The sequence below is a fragment of the Nerophis ophidion genome, linkage group LG16 (genome assembly GCF_033978795.1).
Source record: "Nerophis ophidion isolate RoL-2023_Sa linkage group LG16, RoL_Noph_v1.0, whole genome shotgun sequence".
NCBI lineage: Eukaryota > Metazoa > Chordata > Actinopteri > Syngnathiformes > Syngnathidae > Nerophis > Nerophis ophidion.
Genome location: NC_084626.1, coordinates 16,358,225 through 16,377,969, shown reverse-complemented (window position 1 = coordinate 16,377,969; position 19,745 = coordinate 16,358,225).

Genomic DNA, 19,745 nt, shown 5'->3' with positions numbered 1-19,745 from the left:
AAATGTAAATCTAAGACTTCAATCAACTTGAATTGATATGGAAAAGATAAAAAAAGGTTATCGAAGAGATCACAGGACCATTATTGGATATCAGTAACCTATCATTTCAAACAGGCAAATCGCAAATAAAATGAAAATAGCTAAAGTTGTACCGATTTATAAGACTGGAGACAAGCACCGTGGACCTATTTCTTTACTTCCACAGTGTTCTAAAACTATTGAAAAACTGTGTAATAACAGACTGGAGATGTTTCATAAACATAGAATAGTCACTGAGGACCAATATGGATTCAGAGCTAATATTTCAACATCGATGGGTTTAATTGAAATAAAACAGGAAATTACCAATGCAATAGATAGTGACAAATGTGCGGCAGCAGTGTTTATGGATGTAACTACAGCATTTGACACAATTAATCACATTATTTTAATGAAAATATTGGATTGGTATGGCATCAGAGGGTCTGTCTTAAAGTGGATCTGAAGCTACTTAACCAACAAGAAGCAATCCGTTAATCTAGGAAAACACATCTACAACGCTACATATATCCGGTGGTGTACCTCAGGGATCAATACTGGGACAGAAATTGTTCAATCTTTATATAAATGACATTGGTGAAGTAACAAAAAAATCTAAGTTAGTATTATTCGTGGATGGTACAACAGCGTTTTGTTCAGGAGCTAACACAAATAATAGCAGAAGAAATTAATAAACTAAAGAAATGGTTTGATAATCAAGACTTAACTTTAATCCTCAGTAAAACTAAAATAATGCCATTCGGTAACATTCTAAGAGAAAGTCAAACACAAATACAAATAGACGGAATAGAAATTAAAAGAGTAAATGAAAACACATTTCTAGGTGTAAAATAAAATTAACTGTACATATCATGTAAAAGATATGCTAAATGAAGTGGCAAAAAATCCATCAATAATGAATAAAGCTAAACAAATATTGGACCACAAATCACTTCATATTCTTTACCGCTCGCTAGTGTTACCATATCTGAGTTATTGTGCAGAAATATGGGGAAATAAGCATGCTTCATTCACTAACCTTGTTACAAAAACGATCAGTTAGAATGATAAATAATGTTGGATATAGAGAACATTCAAACCCTTTATTTATTAAATCGAAAATATTGAAATTCCACAATTTAGTGAATTTTCAAACAGCTAAAATTAGGTACAAATCAAACTATAACCTGCTACCCAAGAATGTACAACAATTCTTCTCAACAAAAGCGGAGAACTATACCCTCAGAGAAAAATGTGATTAAAACATTTGTATGCACGTACAACACTTATAACCCCGAGCATATTTGTTTGTGGAAAAGTAAAGAACTCAAACTAATACGATACATTTTAACAAAGTGTTCAAACTCAAAGTGTTTACAAAGTACAAAGGCAAATAACCATGATAGACCTCTTGAACTTATTGATAATCTTATTTATCTCACCATATGAAATATAACTTACTTCACTAATTATTGATTGCTTTATTTATTTTTTATGTTATTATTTATGGAGTAAATAGTGAATAAATTGAAAAGAGGAGGTGAGCAAAAGTGTTAGAAATAGCTATGCAATGGCAAAGGGGTAGGATTAAATAAGCTTTGCTTTGTTCCTCTCCTTTTTTAACATCATTCATTTTATGTGCGAAATTAACGGAATGGAAAATTATTTTGTTCTTAAAGATTTCATTTAGTTTATTTTCATCTTGACTGAGGATCAAAGTGGGTCCTGTGTGGCAAAAGGCTGGGACGTAAGATGTCCCAGGTAAGTTGGAGTCTGTGTGCTTATTATGCCCGCCAAGTTTAATTTCAACACATCGTCTTTTTACAGCACATGCTTGTGATTCATAATGCAACTTGGAGTACAACAATCCAAATGCCTGTCGGCGAATTAGACCACTGATTGGTCAGCTGCTGCATGCTGTTAATCATCAAAGAGCGTCTGTGTAGCCTAAAAGGACAGGCTTCAAGAAGCATGAGCTTTTTCAGTTTGACTCCTCTCCATTCAATAGTGGAACTTTATTTTTTGATAGTAAAAAGTACACTGGTAAAAAGCTGCACATTTTCCACTTGGTGCTAGTGCCTGACTGCTTTTCATTCAATAGTAAGACATTATTTTTGAACGGTAAAAAGTTGAGTGGACAAAAAAAAAACGTTTGGACTTTGTTTATTTATGTTCCTTTTTGTATTGTTTCCTTTCCAACGCTCTTATTTTAAGTTTCACTCCTTGTTTTGTCACCTGTTCTCCAGTCTGAGTTGCTGGCCTCCTCACCTCTCCCAAACAGGACACACCAGTTCCTGGTTGCCAATCAAGATGATTTATATGCCAGCCCTGTCCTCTGGATCAATGTTGTGTTTGTGCTTAGACCAGGGGTTGTCAAACTATTTTTAGACCGGGGGCCACATGGAGACAAATCTACTCGCAAGTGAGCCGGACTGGTAAAATCACGGCAAAATAACAAAAAAATAATCACAACTTCAGATTGTTTTCTTGTTTAAAAATTGAACAATCATATTCTGAAAATATACAAATCATATTGTGGTTGTGTCTTTTTTTTTTTACACTTGTATGTTGCTTTTTTTTGTCGTTATTTATACTTTCTGAATAAATTAGGTGTTAATGTTCATCAGTCAACTCATTGGTGTTCATTTTCAATCTTTCCATCCATCCTTCCATTTTTTACCGCTTGTCCCTTTTGAGGTTGTGGGGGACGCTGGAGCCTATCTCAGCTGCATTCGGGTGGAAGGCGGATTACACCCTGGACAAGTCACCATCTCATCACAGGGCCAACACAGATATACAGACAATATTCACACTCACATTCACACACTAGGGCCGGTTTAGTGTTGCCAATCAACCTATCCCCAGGTGCATGTCTTTGGAAGTGGGAGGAAGCCGGAGTACCCGGAGGGAACCCACGCAGTCACAGGGAGAACATGCAAACTCCACACAGAAAGATCCCGAGCCCGGGATTGAACTCAGGACTACTCAGGACCTTTGTATTGTGAGGCACATGCACTAAGCCCTGTATCACCATGCTGCTCTCATTTTTAATTTAACAAGATTGAAGATTATTATTATTTTTTTTTTTTTGATCTTGTCATTTTCAAACTAATACGATAAAAAAAATAATATCAAAATCAAGGGACAAGTGGTAGAAATGGATGGATGGAAATTACAGGATATTATTTATGGTGCACTAACACATATTTTTTTTTACATATGTAGCATCATCTGCAATGATACAAAGAATTGCTATTGTGACATCTAGTGGACACATGTAGAACAACAGTTTCTGTCGTTCAAACATTTCGGCTAATTTTTATAAAAACCCTGTTTCCATATGAGTTGGGAAATTGTGTTACATGTAAATATAAACGGAATACAATGATTTCCAACTCCTTTTCAACCCATATTCAATTGAATGCACTGCAAAAACAAGATATTTGATGTTCAAACTCATTAACTTTTCTTTTTTTGCAAATAATTATTAACTTAGAATTTCATGGCTGCAACACATGACAAAGTAGTTGGGAAAGGGCATGTTCACCACTGTGTTAGATCACCTTTTGTTTTAACAACGCTCAATAAACGTTTGGTAACTGAGGAAACTAATTGTTGAAGCTTTGAAAGTGGATTTTTTTTTCCCATTCTTGTTTTATGAGCTTCAGTCTTGCTTGATGTACAGCTTAAGTTGTTCAACAGTCCGGGGTCATATTTTCCGCTTCATAATACGCCACAAATTTTCGATGGGAGACATGTCTGGACTGCATGCGGGCCAGGAAAGTACCCGCACTCTTTTACTATGAAGCCATGCTGTTGTAACATGTGGCTTGGCATTGTTTTGCTGAAATAAGCAAGGGCGTCCATGATAACGTTGCTTGGATGACAACATATGTTGCTCCAAAACCTGTATGGACCTTTCAGCATTAATGGTGCCTTCACAGATGTGTAAGTTACCCATGCCTTGGGCACTAATACACCGCCATACCATCACAGATGCTGGCTTTTGAACTTTGCGCCTATAACAATCCGGATGGTTATTTTCCTCTTTGTTCTGGAGGACACCACGTCCACAGTTTCCAAATATAATTTGAAATGTGGATTCATCAGACCACAGAACACTTTTACACTTTGCATCAGTCCATCTTAGATGAGCTCGGGCCCAGCGAAGCCGGCGGCATTCCCGTGTGTTGTTGATAAATGGCTTTCGCTTTGCATAGTAGAGTTTTAACTTGCACTTACAGATGTTACGACCAACTGTAGTTACTGACAGTGGTTTTATGAAGTGTTCCTGAGCACATGTGGTGATATCCTTTACACACTGATGTCGGTTTTTGATGCAGTACTGCCTGAGGGATCAAAGGTCTGTAATATCATCGCTTACGTGCAGTGATTTCTCCAGATTCTTGGAACCTTTTGATGATTGTACGGACCGTAGATGGTAAAATCTCTAAATTCCTTGCAATAAGTCGTTGAAAAATGTTGTTCTAAAACTGTTCGACAATTTCCTTACAAATTGGTGACCCTCGCCCCATCTTTGTTTGTGAATTACTTAGCATTTCATGGAAGCTGCTTTTATACCCAATCATGGCACCCACATGTTCCCAATTAGCCTGCACACCTGTGGGATGTTCCAAATAAGTGTTTGATGAGCATTCCTCAACTTTATCAGTATTTATTGCCACCTTTCCCAACCTATTTGTCACATGTTGCTGGCATCAAATTCTAAAGTTAATGATTATTTGCAACATATTTGAACATCAAATATGTTGTCTTTGTAGCTATTCAACTGAATATGGGTTGAAAATGATTTACAAATCATTGTATTCAATTTATATTTACATCTATCACAATTTCCTAACTCATATGGAAACAGGCTTTGTACTTCAAACTAATCCCGCGGGCCGGATAAAAATTGTTTGGCTGCGTGTTTGACATCCCTGGCTTGGAGCCTCCATTCAGCATGGTTCTCCCAATGCTTGCTGTATCTGTTTTTGCCTTTCTTTACACTTCCCTGTTGCACTGTTGTTGTTTTTTTACAATATTGAAAAAATTTAACCTCCACTTTTCCTACCCTATCTACATTCCGGGGTCAAGACCAACACCACACCTTTCATAATCTGCTACACTGGAACGTAACAAAAGACTGCACTTTTGTATTTCACCCTGCGCTAATGTACGTCTTGTCCATATTCACCAGCGTAACTGTGTCACTTTATTTTTAGACAGTAAATAGTGAAGGTAAAATAAACTTGATCACACTATGACAGGGATCGGGAACCTTTTTGGCTGAGAGAGCCATGAAAGCCAAATATTTTAAAATGTATTTCCGTGAGAGCAATATAATGTTTCTTAACAGTGAATATAACGAAATGCCCACATTTTTTTTTAGTAAGACCAAGGTCTCTTATCATTATTAATACCATTGTTATTCTGAAGTTAACCAATAATAAATACAATACTTCTTACTATGAATGCGACTTCTTGAACAGGTGCGGTTGAACACGAATATTTTGACACTGTGACTACCAGCGTAGTTAGGTAGGTAGGTAATGTTATTGCCCAAGTACAACAAAACTTTGTTGATTTACTGATTGATTTGATTAGACAAACAAACAGTGTTTAGGGTCACAGAACAGCTATGGGAAAAAAAACTCTAGAGCAAAGCATATATACGTATTACAATATACAACTCCAGACTTCCTGCGATGAGGTGGCGACTTGTCCTGGGTGTACACCGCCTTCCGCCCGATTGTAGCTGAGATAGGCGCCAGCGCCTCCCGCGACTCCGAAAGGGAATAAGCGGTAGAAAATAGATGGAACTTGCAACAGAGGGGAGGGAATGGGGGCTACGGTGGCGGGCTGCAGCTCTTCAGGGACTGACTGGCCGTCCATCACCCCTAAGGGATTTGCGTCATAGGCGTTGGATGAATTATCCATTACTTATCGTGTTAAGCACTGTCAGCTAAGATTTATCTTGAGAGCCAGATGCAGTCATCAAAAGAGCCACACATGGCTCGAGAGCCATAGGTTCCCTACCCCTGCACTATGATGTCACGCTGTGATGTCACACAGTGATGTCAGGATATAATATCACTGTCAGGACACATCAGGATTTACACCTCCCAACCTTCAACTGGACTACACTACTTGGTGGATTTGGTTGATATCTAAATTTGCACAACTTTAGGAGCTTTTGAGTGAAATGTTGCTGCGTCGCGCAAAGGCTTCTGGAATGAGGGAGAGAGAGAGAGAGAGAGAGAGAGAGAGAGAGAGAGAGAGAGAGAGAGAGAGAGAGAGAGAGAGAGATTTTATACTGGAGCCGCTTCGAGAATGAATGAATGCGTTTATCTTTAAGCTGACAGATGTGTTTGCCCGGAGGCGCACGCTTTCCAATGCACTCCGGGAACATTTGCACTCGTCCAAGTTGGCGTGCCTGTTGTATGCGTGAGTGTGTGAGTGGGTGTGTGTGTACAGGTGAACCCCACGGGCATGTATGTGTGTGTTTTGTGTTTGTCTCCATTACACTCTACACTGCTGCTCTCCTGACCCATTTAACTTTTGTTCTACGCCATCGCCACACTCGGCTGCGTTGCCATGGAAACGCATGCTTCAAACACGCGTGTGTGAGCCTGTTTAAGTATGTTAAAAGCATCTATGGAATATTTCCGGATTTAATTCAGGAATAATGAAGAACGGTCTCCCAAAATAGGATGTCAGTTTGTCAAGGTTGATCCGTTTAAATCACAAACAACAGCAGTCAATGTAATGCAAAGTGTGGCCCGGGAGCCATTTTGGGCCCAGAGCCCATTGTTTTCTTAGTTGTCTGCATATTCTAAAAATAATATTCATTTTGTGAATGCTGATACAGTATATGCATGTCGGTTTTGCAAATGTTGCAGCCATACATGTTGTATGTTGTTTACCTATGTGAACATGCTAGCTTTTTTTTTTTAAGTCATTTTGCCGGTTTACGCCTCAGAGACATATTACCTCACATATGTTTAAGGGGAACATTATCACCAGACCTATGTAAGCGTCAATATATACCTTGATGGTGCAGAAAAAAGACCATATATTTTGTTAACCGATTTCCGAACTCTAAGTGGGTGAATTTTGGCGAATTAAACGCCTTTCTGTTTATCGCGCTGGAGGCGATGACGTCAGAATGTGACGTCGCCGAGGTAATACAGCCGCCATTTACATTTTCAACACATTGCAAACAGCGGGTCTCAGCTCTGTTATTTTCGTTTTTTTTGACTATTTTTTGGAACCTTGGAGACATCTTGCCTCGTCGGTGTGTTGTCGGAGGGTGTAACAACACTAACAGGGAGGGATTCAAGTTGCACCACTGGCCCGAAGATGTGAAAGTGCCAAGAAATCTGCCGCCAGACCCCCATTGAATGTGCTGGAGTGTCTCCACATTTTACCGGCGATGACAGACATGGCACAGAGATGTATGGATAACCTGCAGATGCATTTCCAACAATAAAGTCAACTAAATCACAAAGGTGAGTTTTCTTGATGTTGTTGACTTATGTGCTAATCAGACATATTTGGTCGCGGCGTGACTGCCAGCTAATCGATGCTAACATGCTATTTACCGGCGGTGCTAAAGCAGACATGGCACAGAGATGTGTGGATAACCTGCAGATGCATTTGCAACTATACTACGTTTCCTTCCACCCACATTTAATGCGAAAAAAAACACTTACCAATCGAAGGATTTAAGTTTCTCCAGTGTCACAAGATGCAAAAGTCTTGATCGTTTGGTCTGCACATTTTACCGGCGATGCTAACGCAGCTATTCGGCCATGCTATGGCTATGAATAGCGTCAATAGCTATTCGCTCAAAAGCTTCAGTTTCTTCTTCAATACTTTCATACAACAACCATCTGTTTCAATACATGCGTAATCTGTTGAATCGCTTAATCCGCTGTAATCGGAGTCTGAATCCGAGCTAATGTCGCTATATCTTGCTGTGTTATTCACCATTGTTTGTTTGTATTGGCAGCACTTTGTGACGTCACAGGAAAATGAACAGTGTCTTCGCAGAGAGCGAAAAAAAGGCACTTTAAAGCTTTTTTTAGGGATATTCCGGGACCGGTAAAATTTTGAAAAAAACTTCAAAAAATACAACAAGCCACTGGGAACTGATTTTCATTGTTTTCAACCCTTTTGATATTGTGATAATGTTACCCTTTAACTGTTAACATGTTGGCTGTTTAGCTCATTTTACTGCTATATACATTGGAGTCAAATATTTTGCCATTTCACATGCTCATTCTAGCATGTTAGTTTTTTGCTCATTTTCCTGGTATTCTCTTAGATCATGTTTTTGTTATTTTCTGTTAGTTTTGGACCCCCTTAGTTCCTGATTGTGCACCTCTGGGTTTGGGGGATTAATTGGGTTTTACCTGCCTCTGGTTAGTGGTCGACCACAAATCAGAGAGCTATTTATTCACCTCTCTCGCCACACTCGTCCTGGCTTCATCGTTTGCTGTCGGCAACAGGTTACATTCATATTTCTTGGCTTCTAATTTATGCTTCCGGTGCAAGTTTGTACCTTAGCTTCACGTGCCATTGGCACGTTTTCCTTTCTACTTGTTTTCTGTTTTTGATACGTGTTTCGAAGATTAAATAATGTTCCTAGCTCACGCTTTTGTCCGGAGTTGTCCGTTTGCATCCCGAGGGAATGAACCTCGCAGCAAGCTGGATGGACCCCCTGCTCGTAACAAGTATACACCCAAGTTTGTATATTTTGTTATTTGACTCTATTTTGCTACCATGCACTATTAGCATTTCAGTTTGGATTTGACTTTTCAGCATTTAAGCTCAGTTTTTAGTGAAATTGTATTTTCAAGCCTTTTTTTCTTTTCTTGTTTGTTTTTTTCAAATTAGATATTACACTAATTTGTCTTGACACCTATAATAGAAACATGTAAAAAATATGTTTTTTTAATGAAGTAACATTTACTGCACTTTGATCTGATTGATATTCCATACATGCAATTAAAAATAGTATTTCAAACTGCTTTGAACACTGGAAAAAATAGCATGTTGTTGTCTGTCTTGTTTTGGATTATCTTAGATTTAGATATCGATCTGTATTTCTGGTCTTGTCATCCTCCTTCAGACAGAAGGGTGACACGGCAGTGCGGCTGGATTAAAAGAGACGTCGGAATTGCTTTGCTGAACAAAAACATGCTTTACTACAAGCGAGCGTCATTATACAGGACTGCAGTACCTGCAGGAGGTCAGGTCCCAAAAAAATGAGGCACTCCTTACCAACCACAGTCTTATATTCCTTATTTCTCTGTCTGGGTGTGTGTTAATTCAGGAGAATACAACCTGACCATGTAAGGAGATGTTTGTGTGTAAGTGACTAGGAAGACAACAGATGTATACCATTACTTGTAGCTTGACGTTTAAGATACATGGGTAAACCAGGATAGAGTTATCACTTTTGCATTCCGAAGTCTGAATGTATTGCCTCTTCTCGTGAGAGAGTTAACCCAGTCCACATCGTCCAATTAAGGCTCCTTAATTTATAATGGGCTCAACCATTATGTACTTAAACCAGGTGGTTCTTTTTCTCCAAGTTGAATGTAAACATTTAACATATGTAGAACATCAAATGAGTTAATTAATTCATTTCCTTTTTAACATGCAATATCATTATGTCTATCCTCCAAACATTGTTTGTTACCTATTCTCAACTCAATGGGCTCTAAATTCATTTAATCCATTATTATTATTCTTCTTATTATTATTTTTATTATTGTTATTATGATTATCATCATCCAAACTGCACTTTATTTTGATTAATAAATGAACATTTTAATTCTCACACTGGAGTTTTACTCAGCCCTGTTATCTTTAAACATGACATCCGTTGTAATATCTGAAATATTATAAAGTCACATGGTTTGTAGTACATTGTGTCATTCAGGCCATGAGACGTCCATTTTATTTTCATCATTTATCTTGTATGTGTGTATTGTCCAGGGTGTACACTGCCTTCCGCCCGAATGCAGATGAGATAGACTCTAGCACCCCCCGCAACCCCAAAAGGGACAAGCGGTAGAAAAATGGATGGATGGATGGATGGGTGGGTGGATGGATGTGTATTTGGTGATAATACAACTATAAGTAGTTAAAATCTCAGCAGTGCAGTCAACTAGTATAAATGACCCGTGACTGTATGGGCTTCCTCCCACCTCCAAAGACATGCACCTGGGAATAGGTTGATTGGCAAGACTAAATTGACCTGAGTGTGTGAATGCTTGTCTGTCTATCTGCGTTGGCCCTGTGATGAGGTGGCGATTTGTCCAGGGTTTACCCCGCCTTCCGCCCGAGTGCAGCTGGGATAGGCTGCTGTTTTGCATGTTTGTGTGTACGCTTCACTAATGATTCACTAATCACAGTGTTGGGCAAGTACCCATTTGTCCTACCGCCTCGGCGGTCCATGAACGAACCGTAGTGGCGTGGCTTCTTACGCAGGCTGTCTGTTTGCTTCTCTAACTTTCTTCGACGCTATCTCAGAAGGACGCGTTTTTGTACCACTGCTTCTTCGTCCTATTTGTCCACATAACGTTGTATACTGTGCGTGAATGTATAAAGGTGAGCCTTGCTGATGTTGACTTGTGTCAAGTGATAGTTAGGCATATTTGGTCGATGCTAACATGCTATTTGGGCGAGCTGTGTGTACAAGTTGCAGCATCGTGACTCGTTTGATATTTCCTTTTTAGCTGATTTAGGCCATGTCCACACGAACACTCTTACTTAATAAACGCATACTTATCTCTGCGTTTAAGCCTCTTGTCCACACGGTTACACATAATTTTGTCTTTGAAAAATGCAGACATATACTCCATGTCCACACGAACATGTAGAGCAGGGGTAGGGAACCTATGGCCCTAGAGCCAGATGTGACTCTTTTGATGACTGCACCTGGTTCTCAGATAAATCTTAGCTGACATTGCTTAACACGATAAGTAATGAATAATTCAGCTGGTAATCATAGTGTCAAAAATAACGTTAAAAATACAAACCATTCTCATGCATTTTCATCCATCTATCCGGTTTCTACCGCACCTGTTCAAGAAGTCGGATTAATGGTAAGAAGTATTTTATTTATTTTTGGTTAGCCTCAGAATAACAATGTTAATAAAAAGAATAAGAGACGTATTATACTGTAAAAATGTTGATCTTTCTTAAAATGCACGCATGTAGTTGTATTCGGTGTTAAAATATATACAGTATATATATATATATATAGCTCTCATGGAAATACTTTTATGAATATTTGGCTTGTATGGCTCTCTCAGCCAAAAAGGTTCCCGACCCCTGACGTAGAGTATCAAAAATACATATTTGGGTTTAAAACAATCTCCATCCACACAAGTGTAGTCTACACACAAACACATGCACCTGCTGTCATGCACATTTTGTCCAATCAGAAGCCTGAAAAAAGAAGCAATAGCTGACTTGGTGGCATTACACCTCCTATTATGTTGATATATTAGATGGGGTGTGTATAACTTTTCATTCAACATTAATTAAAAAATACATCAAAATGGGCTTTGTGACACTCCCGCTGGAGCTAATGACAGTCAGCTGTTTTGGATATGATCATACTTGCCAACCTTGAGACATCCGAATTCACGAGATGGGGGGTGGGGGGGGGGGTGTTGAGGTGCAGGCAGCATACCCCTTCCCCTTCAAGCTGTTCTGGATGAAATGAAATAATTGTTTTCCAATCATTTTGGAACTTGCAAGCGTATTTCTTCTTCTTACTCGTCGCCGCCATGTCTCTTCTTCGTTCTTCTGCTTCGTCTCCTTGTTGTTGTGTGTGCAGTAGTGCACTGAGGTCCAAAAGCCGTAGATTGTATTGTAGCATCCCGAAAGAGGTAGTGCTGCAAGGGTTTCTAGGTATTTTTTCTGTCGTGTTGATGTTTTGTTACGGTGCGGATGTTCACTCGAAATGTGTTCGTCATTTTTGTGTGGTGTGGGTTGACAGTGTGGCGCTTCACGGTGGAACAGGGGTTAGTGCGTCTACCTCACAATACGAAGGTCCTGAGTGGTCTGGGGTTCAATCCCGGGCTCGAGATCTTTCTGTGTGGGGTTTGCATGTTCTCCCCGTGAATGCGTGGGTTCCCTCCGGGTACTCCGGCTTCCTCCCACTTCCAAATACATGCACCTGGGGATAGGTTGAGTGTGAATGTTGTCTGTCTATCTGTGTTGGCACTGCGATAAGGTGGGGACTTGTCCAGGGTGTATCTCCCCTTCCGCCCGATTGTAGCTGAGATAGGCACCAGCGCCCCCCGCGACCCCAAAAGGAATAAGCGGTAGAAAACGGATGGATTGATGTTAACGTTTTTTACACGGCCACCGTCAGTGTGAAATGTATGGCTGTTGAGCAAGTATGCATGGCATTCACTTGTGTGTGTGTGCTTAAATTTAACGTTTTCATTAAACCAGTTAAAAGATCATACAGCGTGTCAGAATTTCTTGAAATCCTCGAGTACAGACCATTGGTATAGCCCTCCAACGCTACATTATTATCTGACTGGGCCGGCATGCTGTTTATATGGAGGAAAAGCGGACGCCTGGACAGCATGAGGCTGTTAAGGGGTGAAGGTTTTAGGTGAGAGAGTACGCTAAAGGCAGTGTCTTTAAGGCACACCCCCAATACTGTTGGCAGGGGGGGAATTGGGAGAAATTCGGGAGAATGGTTGCCCCGGGAGATTTTTGGGGGGGGCGATGAAATCCGGGAGTCTTTCGGGAAAATTGGGAGGGTTGGCAACTATGGATAGGATTTCTGTGAAACTTCCACCTGATTGAACAACTTTGACAAGCAAGACTTTTTGATCAGTGTCATAAGAAAGGTGTTACATTATTTTCTGTTTTTTGTTTAACGACAAATCAGGAATTTAACTTGCGTCTCTTGCTTCCATTTTTGTGACAGTGCTCTTGCATAAAAAGCAACCAAGCAACTAAAAAAAATAACCATAAAGTAGCATCCTTCTTGTGATGTGTAATGATGTTAAAGACAATATCCATTTAGTTATGCATGTACCCTATCACTATATTGATAATTAAATGTTTTATAACAGTGGTTCTCAAATGGGGGTACACGTACCCCTGGGGTACTTAATTGTATGCCAAGGGGTACGAGAGCTTTTTTTTAAATATTCTAAAAATAGCAACAATTCAAAAATCCTTTATAAATATATTTATTGAATAATACTTCAACAAAATATGAATTTAAGTTCATTAACTGTGAAAACAAATGCAACAATGCAATATTCAGTGTTGACACCTAGATTTTTTGTGGACATGTTCCATAAATATTGATGTTAAAGATTTATTTTTTTGTGAAGAAATGTTTAGAATTAAGTTCATGAATCCAGATGGATCTTTATTACAATCCCCAAAGAGGGCACTTTAAGTTGATGATTACTTCTATGGGTAGAAATCTTTATTTATAATTGAACCACTTGTTTATTTTTTAACAACATTTTAGTTATTTTTACATCTTTTTTTCAACTAGTTCAAGAAAGACCACTACAAATGAGCAATATTTTGCACTGTTATACAATTTAATAAATCAGAAACTGATGACATATTGCTGTATTTTACTTCTTTATCTCCATCCATCCATCCATCCATTTTCTACCGCTTACTCCCTTCTGGGGTCGCGGGGGGCGCTGGCGCCTATCTCAGCTACAATCTTTTCAACCAAAAATGCTTTGCTCTGATTAGGGGGTACTTGAATTAAAAAAATGTTCACAGGGGGTACATCACTGAAAAAAGGTTGAGAACCACTGCCTTATAATTCCCTTAAACATGCAAAATGGTTTCCTTGGCTCGTTAGCGTGTGCTGATTTTAGAAATGTACACTTTACTGCACATTTAATACATCACCATGTTGCGGATTAAATATGTTATAATTCTATGAATGTTGGGTTTCAGTTGCACAGGCGTGTATTCGCTCTTTAATAATGTTCCCAGGGCTCTGTGTACATGCAGGCAGGTTTCAAAAATAATTTACTTCTCATTGTACATCTAAAGTCGATTAAAATAAAAATAATAAGAGGTGTAATGCCATCAAGTCAACTATTGCTGCTTTTTTTCAGACTTCTAACTGGACAAAATATGCATGACAGCAAGTGTATGTGTTTGTGTATAGTAGGGCTGGGCGATATGGCCTTTTATTAATATCGTAATATTTTTAGGCCATGTCACGATACACGATATATATCTCAATATTTTGCCTTAGCCTTGAATGAACACTTGATGCATATAATCACAGCAGTATGATGATTCTATGTGTCTACATTATAACATTCTTCTTCATACTGCATTAATATGTGCTCATTTTAAAACTTCCGTGCAGACAGGGAAATCACAACTAAGTCAATTTACCAAAACTGTATTAATTAAACAGTTATTAAGCAGCGGCACAAACATTCATGTCATTTCAAAACAGAAAGTGCAAGATTGTCAGAGACATTTTAAAACAAGCTTTAAGTGCACTTTTCTGAATGATGTCACCAAGATGAAATATTAAAACAAAACTAAATTAAAGTATACTTTTTGTACAGAACGCGACTACAATAGTTAAAAAGAAATAAAGTGCACTTTTGTGCATGATGTCCATCCATCCATCCATTTCCTACCTCTTATTCCCTTTTGGGGTCGCGGGGGGCGCTGGTGCCTATCTCAGCTACAATCGGGCGGAAGGCGGGGTACACCCTGGACAAGTCGCCACCTCATCGCAGGGCCAACACAGATAGACAGACAACATTCACACTCACATTCACACACTAGGGCCAATTTAGTGTTGCCAATCAACCTATCCCCAGGTGCATGTCTTTGGAAGTGGGAGGAAGCCGGAGTACCCGGAGGGAACCCACGCATTCAAGGGGAGAACATGCAAACTCCACACAGAAAGTGTCACACAAAAATGAGCTGCATAATCGGTTCCTGCAGACCTCCTTTTACCTCCTTTTGTGGTTGAATTTTTTTTTTCATATAATGTTGATGTGGAAATGGTTGCTTCGGCATTTTGTGGGTGTGGCACCGGCCGGAGATGTTGACATGCGGAGTTTAAAGCCCTCCTCATTCTCCAGCGGGTGACTTTTCAAATTATGCTACATTAGCAGTACTGCTACTTTTTGTAGCAACGCTTTTGCCGCATAAATGTTGAACATTTTCCCGCTTGAAGCCAAACCACCGGCAGACGATGGACCCCGTGCTGTTTTTCTTGGTAATTAATTCTTCCTCCATTTGTTACCAGATTCACACCTTCTCTCTCTCGTATTACCACTCGCACCCCTCCGATAGCATCAAAGTTAACGTTACCATGTCGATACCAGTCTGCTCCGTGGTAGCGTGTGACGTTTCACATGTGACGTACGTAAGAAGGTGCACTTGGTTTATGTCTGTGAGAAAAGAAAGAGAGGGAAAGGCATGCAGTGTAATGCCCGCAGCTAAAAGCAACTGTGTGAGAATGTAAATTCGAATATCACGATATAGTCATTTTCTGTATCACACAGAGACAAACCTGCGATATATCAAGTGTATTGATGTATCGCCCACTTAGTGTGTTGACATAGACACTTTTGAAACTACACTTGTGTAGACGGAGATTGTTTTATCCCTAAATGTGTTTTTTTAAACTTGTTCTTGTGGACATGGCCTTGATTTCTTTTGTTTGTTATATTTTTTGGCCCTGCGATGAGGTGGCGACTTGTCCAGGGTGTACACGGCCTTCTGCCTGAATGCAACTGAGAGGCTCCAGCGACCCTCTAAAAGGGACAAGTGGTAGAAAATGGATGGACGGATGGATGTATAATCTTTTTATATGATGTGTATCTGCATGCCTCATGGCACATTGTCTGTGTGGGATATAGCTGTGTTTCTGATGGATGTTTATGTACCGTGTTGTTGCAGACCACAACCAACGTTGTTCAACAAGCCAAAACTGTAAATTAATCCACTAAAGGACTAAAGTCTGCCGTTAAATTTAAGTGAAGATACACCTCTGTACCCTTGGCCACTCTAAGCCAGTGATTTCCAGGAGGTACGTCACGATATGAAAAAACCCTTAGTTTTACCTTGTGACCCGAGAGGGAGAAGCAGTAGAAAATTGATGGATGGACATGTGGCTATTGTATATTCATGTATTTACTAATTCTATGCTAACAATTCACTACTGTTACTTTAATTCCAGTTACTAAAATGAGTAATTAGGTACAGTATTTCCTTTGTACAAACATAGCCAGGAATCCTCCATGCTGCATAGAAGAGTGTGCTGGGGACGAGAAGAATAGAAAGTCAAATCAAGGCCACTGCAGTTTTCTCCTCCTCTTCCATACTTTAACATCCTCCTCTTTCATATTCCTGCAGTCATTTTAAGAGCATAGGATTGTGTCATGGGACTGATGCTAGCACCTCATCCTGAGGTCGAAAACGTTCCACACGTGTATTGAAGTTGGTTTTTGTGCTGCACTAGCTGCTGTTCATGCACTTTTTTTTACGGGCTTGAGCTCGAGGGAACTTTCTTAAAGGCTTTCAGAACAGACTGACTTTTAGTTTGAATGTTTGTGAAATTGGAAAATGTGTCCAAATTATGATGGTCTAACAATTGATGGATTGTAATGTAAGATGGTTTTAAACACATTCATGTTGCATAATAATAATAATAATAATACTAATAATAATAATATGTATGATGTTGAAAGACATACTTTATTAAACAAGTATTTATTAATATTGTTTTCTTTTAAATCAAATGTAATTTTAAGGGGTTTTATTTATATATATTATATTACAAAGCATTAATTTATTACCTTTTTATTTTCTATTTTTTTATTAATCAGTCCAACGAAATAAAACACAATAATACCATAATAATACAATTACAATTCCAAAACCAAACCCAGTTCAGCAACATTCAGAATTGCAATCAACAGAGCAATTGTGAGGACACACAAACATGACACAAAACAATCCAAAAGTAGTCAAGCAAAAGTTAATGATAAACATTATCAATTTTAATAACAATTCCAATATGGCTGTCACAGTTAGTAGGTGACGAACCCCAAAATGCAGAGATGGAGGCAGGCATTTTGCACGAAAACATGATGTAATTAAACACTAAGAAAAAAAATCCAAAGGGTTCAAACAAAAAGCGCACACGTGGGCGGATAACAAACAAAAGGCCTAGCGTGGAAGCTAACAGGTATCTAGCAGGAAACAGAAGTTTTACTTGTAAAATGAAAGAACAAACTGGAAGCAGGGAAAAAAAACAGTAAGCTACAAACATCAACCAAATATAGCTTACCGCTACACTGCAAAGACACGACGAGGTACGACCCGACAGGAGCGATAACACATCACAAGAGCGACAAGAATTGACATAGACAAATCAATAATCCAGCCCTGACTGGAGGAACAAAGCAGTTAAAATAGGAGCTGGCTGATTGTAGCTGAGATAGGCGCCAGCGCCCCCTGCGACCCCGAAAGGGAATAAGCGGTAGAAAATGGATGGATGATTGACATCAGGTGTGGCCATGTGCCAATCAGCCACAGCTGAGGGGAAACAAAGCACTCAGGGAAACAAACAGGAAGCTGAACCAAAATAAGAGTGCTGACAGGAACTAAGTACAGGAAATGCTAAACACATAGAGGAGAAACTAAAACACAAACAAACTGTCAGTGGCAAGCCTGACAGTAGCCCCCCTTCCCATAACGGATACCAGACGTTTTACGAACCCCCCACATCCCCTAAAAAAAACCAGTCTAAAGTCAAGGGAGGGTGGACGGAGGACAAGGCGGTGGGCTGCCAGGCCAAGTGTCCCCGCACCCAGCGGGTAAGAGTCAAGTGGCGACGGCGAATGGAACGCTGCTGCAATTTGCTAGGCGGTCGCCCATGAAACGACCACCTCTGTGGCCGAAAAGAGTACGGTGGTGCCCTCAGTTGGCCCACTGGACAGGATGGTGGTGGCGCCCCCTGCTGCTGGCCCACCGGACAGGATGGTGTGGCGCCCCCTGCTGCTGGCCCACCGGAGAGGATGGTGTTGGCGCCCCCTGCTGTTGGCCCACCGGAGAGGATGGTGGTGGCGCCCCCTGCTGCTGGCCCACCGGAGTGCATGGTGGAGTCTGCTGGCCCACGGGAGTGCGTGGTGGCGTCTGCTGGCCCTCCGGAGTGCGTGGTGGCGCCGTAGATTGCAGACCCACCGGAGGTGATGGCGCCATAGGTTGCAGACCAACTGGGACGTGAGGTAGCTGTGCCTCCCCTTCTGCACAGCTACTGATAGCCCCCCTCTCAAGGGAAGGATCCAAGACGTCCCCTGAGAAGCCAACATAGGACAGGGATGGGTGGGAGGGGTTGCAAAACGAGGCAAAGTGTCTCCTCGATTTGTCGATCAATTCCAAAACTTTGTTTAGCTTCTCCGACATAGACAAATCTGCGGGGTTCGAATTTGGCTGGATTATTCTGTCACAGTTAGTAGGTGACGAACCCCAAGATGCAGAGATGGAGGCAGGCATTTTGCAGGAAAACATGATTTAATTAAACACTAAGACAAAAAAAAAAAAAAAAGGTTCAAACAAAAAGCGCACACGTGGGCGGATAACAAACAAAAGGCCTAGCGTGGAAGGCAACAGGTATCTAGCAGGAAACAGAAGTCGTACTTGTAAAATGAAAGAACAAACTGGAAGCAGGGAACAAAAAACAGTAAGCTACAAACATCAATCGAATATAGCTTACCGCTACGCTGCAAAGACACGACAGGAGCGATAACACATCACAAGAGCGACAAGAAGTGACATCGACAAATCTATAATCCAGCCCTGACTGGAGGAACTAAGCAGGTAAAATAGGAGCTGGCTAATTTCAGGTGTGGCCAGGTGCCAATCAGCCACAGCTGAGGGGAAACAAAGCACTCAGGGAGACTAACAGAAAGCTGAACCAAAATAAAATTGCTGACAGGAACTAAGGACAGGAAATACTAAACACACAGACGAGAAACTAAAACACATACAAACTGTCAGTGGCAAGCCTGAAAATGGCAGTGATTAGTAATCCCTCATTTACATTATCATTACAGCCATTTATCAAAAAATAAAATAAAAACATTTAAAAAATAAATAATAGTGTTAGTGGCTTACATTTGTATCACATCTCATAAGCTTGACAACACAGCGTGTCCACTATTTTTAAATACATTTATGCCCTTTATTAAATATTTGATCTTACCGTTTTTAAGTAATTACTCTATAATTAATTATTATATCAATGAATTATATATAACGTTGCAGAGTATATGTATTTATCCATCCATCCATGTTCTACCGCTTATTCCCCCTTTACGCCAAACCGAAATTTTTGTGTACCGTTACACCCCTAGTAAAATATGAACGCGAAGGGTACAAAATAAACCCACCTACAGTGTGATATATCACTAAGCTTTAAAATATTGTTGTGAAAATCTCCTTCCGCATCTGTGGAAACGCTTCCTGCCTACACTGCTTGGTGCCTCATCTGAGCTGCTGTGACGTGGATTACCATACCCAGTGGGCAATTGACGTTGAATTGACATCAATTTGACATCAAATATTAACGTCAAAAAGACGTCAAAAATAAGTCAATTTTGCAAATCAAATTGACGTCAAAAGTTTGACATCAAATTGACACCAAAAGTTAGACATTAAAT